The sequence below is a fragment of the Gracilinanus agilis genome, chromosome 1 (assembly GCF_016433145.1).
Source record: "Gracilinanus agilis isolate LMUSP501 chromosome 1, AgileGrace, whole genome shotgun sequence".
NCBI classification, from domain to species: domain Eukaryota; kingdom Metazoa; phylum Chordata; class Mammalia; order Didelphimorphia; family Didelphidae; genus Gracilinanus; species Gracilinanus agilis.
Genome location: NC_058130.1, coordinates 365,748,310 through 365,758,490, shown reverse-complemented (window position 1 = coordinate 365,758,490; position 10,181 = coordinate 365,748,310).

Here is a 10,181-nt window from a genome sequence, read left to right as displayed (position 1 = left end):
AGAGAGAGAGAGAGAGAGAGAGAGAGAGAGAGAGAGAGAGAGAGAGAGAGAGAGAGAGAGAGAGAATAAAAAAGCTACCTTACCAGAGATTATAGCTCCATCTGGATATTTCCCTAATTTATGAGGCAAATAATGGGAAAATTTTCCCAAAGGACAAGAAACACATTAGGTTGGATGAATGTGCTCTCCTTGCTGACCTGAACAGAAGTGCTTGCTGTTTTCTCACTTTTAGAGACCTGGTCATCTCTCAGCCTGGACCTCCCAGCCCTTAGAGTTCTGCTCATGCCTTTTACAACTAAGTATAAACTTCTTCTATTGTACAGCACTAAGTCCAGCTGTGGTATTTGAAAATAATCAAACTGGCGTCACCAATCTCCTTCTTCTCTTCATCCCCACACCCCCAACCTCCTTTCTTTTAAACAGTTTTGAAATTCCATTACTAAATTTCCTCTTGCATTTTAAATATATTACACATTGTGTTACGTACTTGTGGTCGAGATAATCACATGGACCCATTTGTTTTAAATTAAATCAATTTGAGCTCTGAGAATCTCCAAATGTCCTGGTAGAGGCCTGCTCTACATGCAAGAAGGACAGAGTCTGCACATGGAATCATGTAACAATAAAAAGAGCCAGTAACTAATTTGTCTGAATCCCAACCTGCTCATGGCTTTTGAACACTATCTTTCTAAATGGTCCTGTGGAGATATAGCTCAGATTCCTGGGGCATTACCTACAGCTCAGTAGCAAAGAGTGTGTTAAAGTTAATAGACCCATTTCGAAATTGCAACCAGACACAGTACCCCTTCTTTGTGGTCTGCATTGGTCTCTGTCCTACATTGTTCCTAAACAAACTGTGCATGTTTTAGGACAATTAAAGAGAGTAATCAGAATCCAACTTAGCCATTGTTACAAGTTATGAAACTTGGGGAGAAGGCCAAGCTTTGTTAAAAAAAAAAAAAGAAAGAAAAAAACCCAGTCACCCTTTCCAGCAGCATCAGCAGTTGTTGCAGTGATAGCTTGGAACTTATATCAATATATTGAATATCCATATGAATATCAATATTCAGAGGCAGTGTAGCTTTGAGCTTGACTTAGAATCAAGAAGAAATAGATACAAATATCGTCTCAGATTACTTGCTAGGTGGGTGAATCTGAGAAAAATACTCCATCTCTCTGAGCCTAGGATTCACCATCTATAAGACAGAGCAATTACTAGCCCCATCTTGCAGGGTTGTTGTGAGGATCAAAGGACATAATAAATGTAAAGCAGTTTGAGAACCTTAAAGCACTCTGTGAATATGAGCTATTACTATCATTATTTGCTCAGAAAGACAGCTCAATGAATAGACTATCAAGCCTGACATCAGAAAGACTCACTTTCCTGAGTTCAAATATGGCCTCAGACACTTACTAGCTAGGTGACCTTAGGAAAGTCACTTTATTGTATTTGCCTCAGTTTCTCATCTGTCAAATGAGCTGGAGAAGGAAATGGCAAACCACTCCAGTATCTTTGCCAAGAAAACCCCAAATGAGGTCATGAAGCATCATTGGAAATAACTGAACAACATCATCACTACTAAATAATTGCTTGAATCCACATTTAAATTTTAAAACTTGTATCTTGTGTGAAAAATCAGACCAAAGGGATAAGCAAACATTATCACAATATTGTTTAAAAAAAGTGATGTCTGAAGGATTAGGTAGAAGGTACATAAGCCAAAGGTGAAAATAACCTGGGAAAGACAGTGAGTCACATATAAATGGCATGCAGGTGAGTTCTTCTTACTTCTGTTCTGGGGTGGGAGGAGACTTTAGGTACTTGTGCAAGAATCTGCTACCAGATAGAAGGAACTTGTGACTCTAAGGAGAGACAAAAGTGCCAAGCTGGGCTCAGAAGTGGAAAGAGGCCTGGGAGTACAAGTGGCCCCTAATAAATAGTGACAATTTATAGGAATCACTTTTTATAGAGTTGTTTTATAGAGTTGATAATCCAAGTGCTTTATGCGTCTTCTTTAAATACACTGTTCTCTTTCTCAGAAAGTCATGTTACATTTACCTAGGACCATGAGGATGCTGAAAGTGCCATAGGGTCATGAAATTGGTATATCTAAATGCCAGGTCCCCTGAAGAGTGACAGGGTACAGAGTCATGATGGAAAAAAGTCCATGTACCCACCTTGCCTTTGCTTGGCACTACATTGACTGGTGAAAGCAGAAACCTACATACACCAGCAAGCAAACACGACCCTTCTCCTTCCTAGTATTGTGATTTGTATGTGGAGGTGTATGAAAAGTGGGACCCATCAAAGGGGAGGACTTTTTTTTTTCTTCCAGAAAATGAAATATAGTTGTCCTCTTTGTTGAAGGGCCCAAGTATGGGTCCCTTCTGTGTATTTTGTCAGATCAAACAAAAAGCATTCTCTATTTGATGTCTTATTAGTTTAAATCCTTCATAGGAACTGCCCTAACTTATTGATGCTTCTAGGGCTTCCTCTTGTGGAGACATAATCCAGAAAGATCTTGTGAGTGACCACACTCACTTATTCCTGGGTCCATTGTATCAGGGACTGGTGCTGAATTGACATGGGTGAGAGTCATTGCTAATCTCCCACAATTAACCTACCTATCACTTTTAAGTCCTTAATTTTATAACAGAATAAAAAGCAGCATTATTCATGAAACTTTAATGTTCTTCCAGACATTATTTTGAAACTTTAAAATTTTGTTTTATTCTACAAAACGAAGTTATGATGAAAGTCGCAGCTGGTTTGTTAGAGGAGAGATGTATGCAAATCAGTCAAAACATCTCTTCTTTTTCTTGCACAGATTGTAGAATGAATTGTAATCTATTGGCTCAACATGTCTTTGTTTATGTTGGGACTCTAGGTTTCTCCCAGAGCCTTCCCCAGCTGCCTTTCTTATCCATGTGCACATCAGGTACCATTAACTGTTGAGATGTCCCAAGACAGTGAAAGTTCAGATCGGAAGCTGGTGGTGGGAAATAATTAAGGTCCAAATAGAATGAGTTCTTCAAGTAAATGGTCACATATGATAATAACAATTTGTCCAATATAAACAAAGGCAAAGACATGGATCGTGGCCCTGAGTAAATGGGAGGTGAGGTAGGAGGAAGTCTCTCTTGGGCTGGGTCTCATGTCATTCAGTCAGTGGCTGGGACCTTGGGTCAGACAGTATGGGAACCACCTCTACTATGCACTCAATATTCCATGGCTTGGTGTTAGGTGCAGACTAACATAAGTCATAGCCCCCAGCCTCTAAAAGTTTGCACACTCAAACTATCATAAACAAGGGGCAGCCCAGACAGAGAGGAGAAAAGAAACTGAGGCACGGAAGCCATCTTCTGATTAATACTACCCTAACTCGGTCATTATGTTGAAGAATAACCAAAATTTGAAAATACATCACAGATAAAATGAAAAGATCTTAACCAAAGGTTTGTGAAGGAAGCTCAATTCAGTTAGATTCTGTTAGCACTTATTAAATAAACACTGAATATCATAGGTTAGACACTGAGCTGAGCATGGAGTTACAAATGAAACAAAACAAAACAAAACAAAACAAAACAAAACATTCCCTGCCATCAAGGAGTTTACATTCTACTGGTCAAAAATAGAAGTAAACAAATGCAAAAGCAATAGTTCTATCTCTCCATTCCTATGTATTTATTACAATCACTTTTATTTCCACTGCTTCTTACAGGCTCCAAAGATGTTCCAGACCCCTAACTTATTGGCAATTCTCTAATCACCAGACCATCGGAGCACCCACTCACTAGCTATAGCAATTTAAATTTCAAGAAAATGTCAAGAGAGGCTGTCTGCTGCCCTGGGTAAGGAAGAATCAAATAATTTACTCCCATCCTAACTTTAAACCTCTATGGCTTATGTTTGGAGTATGACCAGTCAGATAGGAAAGGAGTCATGAAACCCACAAGATGCTGACATTTTCTCTCAGGAGGGCCTTGGTCTAATCATTGCATGCCATAAGACTTTGCAAAGAATGAATCATTAACTGAAATCTGGGCCAGTGGAATTAGACAACAGCCACAACAGCCAGAGCAGTAATTATGATGATAGGTATTATGACATATGCCAATCAACAAAGGCCTTGATAAGTGACAGCATGTACATGAGTTTTGGTAGCAGGTTTAATTGAGAATTAGAATTGTTAGCAATAATGATGATAATTAAACTTGGGATCTTTGTGGCGCCTCCACAGGCTTGGCTAGTTTGACTTCCCAGATTAATGCTGAGGGAGCATTGATTCAACCTTCACAGCATCAATTCTATATAAAGACCAGAAAGCTGCAACTCAGTTCACATGCCGAACAAGAAAACAATCTTAGTCTTGGGGTTCTGACATGCTATGGCGTGGGGCCTGTTTGCATTTATGTTGCCCTTAATGTAGCATCTTTTAATTGAAATCCTGAAATATTCAAATACTAAGTTAAGCCAAATGACAGGTTAGTAAATCAAAAATGCTGGTATTGGGCAGGTGAGAAGGGTGGGAGGGAGAAGGAGATCATGGATTGCAAAGATCAGAAAACATATATTAAGAAATTGTATTGACATAATCTAGAAAAAATAAATTTTATAAAAATAAAAACATTTTTAAAAGCTGGCAATGGGAGGTGCTTTCCCTGCCCCCTTCTCCGCCCCCCACACTGGAATTTTACTGGCCTTACTCTAGTTAACAACAATAATAATAACAAAAACATTCATGTACCATTTTAAAGTTTTCAAAGTACGTTGCATATATTATCTCATTTTATCCTCACAACCACTCTGTTAGGCAGGTACTCTTATTATCCCCAGATATTTCACTGATGAGGAAACTAAGGCTAAATGAGGTTCAATAACTCGTCCAGGGTTACACAGGTAGGAGGGATCTAGGGTAGGATTTGAGCTCAGGTCTTTGTGATTCCAAGACTAGCCACCTATTACCTTTTCTCCAAAGTATGTTTCTGTTCCATGAAATATGGACACTTATCCTGGAATAAGTGGCCTAGAAGGTGTCCATAAAGCAGCAAAAATCAAACAAATTCTCATTAAATGCCAACAGTGCCCTGGTGCCCTGTAGGAATAATAATTATGATTAAGACATGGTTCATGGTCCCAAGATCCAAACTCATTAACAATATATGGCCTAGCAGGGCAGCTGGTTGGCTCAGGGGATAGAGAGCCAGGCCATTGAGGGAATATTCAAATCTTGCCTCAGATACTTCTTAGCTGTGTGACCCTGAACAAGTCACTTAACCCCCATTGCCTAGCCCTTACTGTTTTTCTACCTTGGAATCAATACATGCTATTAATTCTAAGATGGAAGTTGAGTTTTTATTATATATACATATATATGTACATATATGTATATTTATACTTATAGCCTAAACATAAAAAAGATAACTAACAAAAGTAAGAGTGGTCCACAGTAAAAAGAACACTGGATATGGAGAGAAGCCAGCTGGGTTAATTTGTCACTTCTCTTTGTTCCTTAAAAACCTGTGTAGCCTGGGGCAAACCTTTTAACTTCTCTGAACCCCAGTTTGTTCATCTGTAAAAAGAAAAGGTTGTATTATATGTTGAAGGCAGTAAGTTATAGTAAATAGAAACAGAGGACCTGGCTTCCAATCCTGTCTCTGATTCTTTTGCTACTTATGTGCCTTAAAAGCAAATCACTTTACCTTCTTATGCCTTAGTTTCCTTATCTGTAAAAAGAGGAGATTGGATTAGGCAACTTCTGAAATCCCTCCTGACTCTATCTACGATCCTATGATCTACCCAGGCCTAAATAGATGATTCCCTGAATACCCAATAGTGTCTAATAGATGAGGAGGCTGGGTGGTGCAATATATAGAGCATCCGACTTTGAGTTAGGAAGACCTGAATTCAAATCTAGCATCAGACGTTTAATAGCTATGTGATCCTAGGCAAGTTGCTTAACCTTGGTTGCTTCAGTTGTCTCATCTGTAAAAAGAGCTGGAAAAGAAAAGCAGAAATAATAAATGCAACTTTTTTAGATCATAATGTGATAAAAATTGTAATTAACAAGGGCCTATGGAAAGGCAAATTTAAAATTGATTGGAAACTAAATAATCGAATTCTTCAAAACTGGTGGATCAAAAAAGAAACCATAGAAACGATTCTGGACTTCATTAAAGAGAATGTGAGTGAGGAGACAACATATCAAAACCTATGGGATACAGCCAAAGTAGTACTCAGGAGAAAATTTATTTCTCTGAGTGCCTATAGCAATGAAATGGAGAGGGAGGAGAGCAATGAATTGGGCTTGCAACTTAAAAAGTTAGAAAAAGAACAAATTAAAAATATCCAGATAAAAACTAAATTGGAAATCCTAAAAATTAAAGGAGAAGTTAATCAAATTGAAGTAAAAGAACTATTGAACTTGAACTAATAAATAAGACTAAAAGCTGGTACTTTGAAAAAGCAAATTAAATAGATAAAGTACTGGTTAATAGAATTTAAGAAGAGAATCAAAGATGAAAAGGATGATCTCAACTCTAATGAAGAGGAAATTAAGGTAATTATTATGAACTATTTTGCCCAATTATATGGCAATAAATATAACAATCTAGGTGAAATGGGTGAATATTTACAAAAATATAAATTGCCTAGATTAACAAAAGAGGAAATAGAATACTTAAATAATCCCATCTCAGAAAAAGAAATTAAATAAACCATCAACAAACTCTCTAAGAAAAAATCCCCAGAGCCAGATGGATTCACAAATGAATTCTATCAAACATTTAAAGAACAATGGATCCCAATACTATATAAATTATTTGACAAAATAAGCAGAGAAGGAATCTTACCAAATTCTTTTTATGACACAAATATGATATTCCAAAGCTAGGCCAACCAAAAATAAAAAGAAAACTATAGATCAGTCTCCTTAATGAACATAGATGCAGAAATATTAAATAAAATGCTAGCATAAAGACTACAGCAAGTTATCACAAGGATTATTCACTATGACCAGGGGGATTTATATGAGGAATGCAAAGATGGTTTAATATTAGGAAAACTACACACACAATTGACCATATTAATGATCAAAGCAACAGAAATCACATGATTATCTCAATAAATGTGGATGCATCTATTGAATAGAAGCCTTTGACAAAATATAACACTCATTCCTATTGAAAACACGAGAGAGTATAGGAATAGTTGGGCCTTTCCTTAAAATAATAAACAGTATATATTTAAAGCCATCCTCAAGTATCATCTGCAATGGGGACAAGTTAGAAGCCTTCCCAATAAGATCAGGAGTGAGGCAAGGATGCCCATTATCACCTCTATTATTTAATATTGTACTAGAAATGCTAGTGGTAGCAATTAGAGAAGAAAAAGAAATTGAAGGGATTTAAGTAGGCAGTGAGGAGACTAAACTATCACTCTTTGCAGATGATATGAAGGTATATTTAAAGAACTCCAGAAAATCAACTAAAAGGCTAGTGGAAATAATTAACGACTTTAGTAAAATAAACCCATCTAAATCATCAGCATTTCTGTATATTTCCAACATTATTCAGCAGCAGGAGTTAGAAAGAGAAACTCAATTTAAAATCACTCTAGACAATATAAAATACTTAGGAATCTATCTGCCAAGACAAACACAGGAATTATATGAACACAACTACAAAACATTTTTCTCATGATTAAAACTAGATCTAAATAATTGGAAAAAACATTAATTGCTCTTGGGTAGGATGACCTAATACAATAAAAATGACAATCCCATCCAAATTAATCTATTTATTCAGTGCCGTTTTATTTAATGGCTATTGAACTACCAAAAACCTTTTTTATAGAATTAGAAAAAATTATAACAAAGTTCATCTGGAAGAACAAAAGATCAAGAATATCAAGGGAAATAATGGAAAAAAAAATGTGGAGGATGAGGGCCTAGCAGTACTAGATCTTAAACTGTACTATAAAGCTGTGATCATCAAAACAATAGTACTGGCTAAAAGACAAAAGGTTGGATCAATGAATAGACTAAGGGTAAATGACCTCAGCAATCTAGTGTTTGATAAACCCAAAGATCCCAGCTTTTGGGACAAGAACTCACTATTTGACAAAAGCTGCTGGGAAAATTGGAAAACAGTATGAGGAAAATTAGGTTTAGATCAGCATCTTACACCCTATACCAAGATTAATTCAAAATGGATAAATGACAAATATAAAGAGTGAAATCATAAACAAATTAGGTGAACATAGAATAGTATACCTGTAAGTTCTGTGGGAAAGGAAGGAATTTAAGACCAAGCAGGAGATAGAGGACATTACAAAATGTAAAATGAATGACTAAAATTTTTTTGCACAAACAAAACTAATGCAACCAAAATTAAGAAAGAAAGCAACAAACTGGGGGAAAATGTTCTTATAACAAATCTCTCTGACAAAGGTTTAATTTCCCAAATATATGAGGAACTAAGTCAAATTACAAAAAATCAAGCCATTCCCTAATCGACAAATGGCCAAGGGACATGAATAGGCAGTTTTCACATGAAGAAATCAAAACTATTAGTAAGCACATGAAAAAGCATTCTAAATCTCTCCTGATTAGAGAAATGCATATTAAAACAATGCTGAGGTGCCCCCAAACACCATGCAGACTGGTCAATATGGCAGCAAAGGAAAACAATAAATATTGGAGGGGATATGGCAACATTGGGACACTAATACACTGCTAGTAGAGTTGTGAATTAATCCAACCATTCTGAAGGGCAATTTGGAATTATTCCCCAAGAGCTTTAAAAGATTGCCTGACCTTTAATTCAGCCATACATACCACTGCTGGGTTTGTACCCCAAAGATTAAATAAGGAAAAAATACTTGTACAAAAATATTAATAGCTGTGCTCTTTGTGGTGGCAAAAAATTGGAAAATGAGAGAATGTCCTTTGATTGGGGAATGGCTGAACAAATTGTGGTATCTGATGGTGATGGAATACTATTGTACTAAAAGGAATGATGAACTGCAGAATTTCTATGTGAACTGGAAAGAACTCCAGGAATTGATGCAGAGAGAAAAGAGCAGAACCAGGAGAACATTATACACAGAGACTGATACATTATGGCACAATCAAATGTAATATAGACTTTTCTACTAACAGCAATGCAATGATACAGGACAATCCAGAGGAACTTATGAGAAAGAATGCTCTCAACATCCAGAGAAAGAACTGTGGGAGTGGAAATGCAGAAGAAAATCATATAGTCGATCATGTGGTTTGATGGGGAGATGATTGGAGTTTTGACATTAAAAGATCACTCTATTGCAAATATGAATAATATGAAAATAGGTTTTGAACAATGATACATGTATAACCTAGTGGAACTGCTTGTCAGCTCTGGGAGGGGGGATGGGAAAGGGGAGGGAAAGAACATGAATCATGGAACCAAGGAAAATATTCCAAATAAATACATTTTTTAAAAAATGAGGTAGAAAAGGAAATGGCAATCTATTCCAGTATCTTTACCAAGAAAACTCCAAATGGAGTCAGGAAGAGGCAGATCACTGTCATAGATGTTTAGAGTAGGGAGAGCTTCTTATAGGCTTAGGCAGTCTGGGAAGGTTTCATGAAGGCTGTGGGATCTAAGTTGGGCTTTGAAGGATGGCCAGGATTTAGATAGGCAGGTGACAAGGAAAAGTGTTCTAGGCAGTGTGCTCAAAAGGGCAGAGGTGAGAATCAAAGAAGGATGTTTGCATGGGGCTTATAAGTGGTAAAAGATAAGCGAGTAGATGAGTTTACCTGGAGTGCAAGCTGAAGATCTTGTAGGAAAACAAATTGGGGCAGACTGGAGAAGTAGGTAAGGAAGGCTTTTGATCAAGGCAGTTAACTAATGAAATAGTGCTTTGGGCAGATTCATATGAAAGTGGTATGTAGAATAGATTGGGGAGAGGAGAGACTCAAGGGAAGGGAGCCAATAATTAGAGGATTATGGACATAGTCTAATCAAGAGAAGAAAGCAGCTTGGACTAGAATGGTGACAGTAAGAGTAGAAGGAAAGGGCTGGCTAAAGGAAAGACATTAGGAAGAGTTATAGGTTGTTAAAGCTCATTGGAAATAAGTGTTAAAGGAGAGAGAAGAATCAAAGGTCAGTCACATATTTCTCCATGTTCTGCTACACCT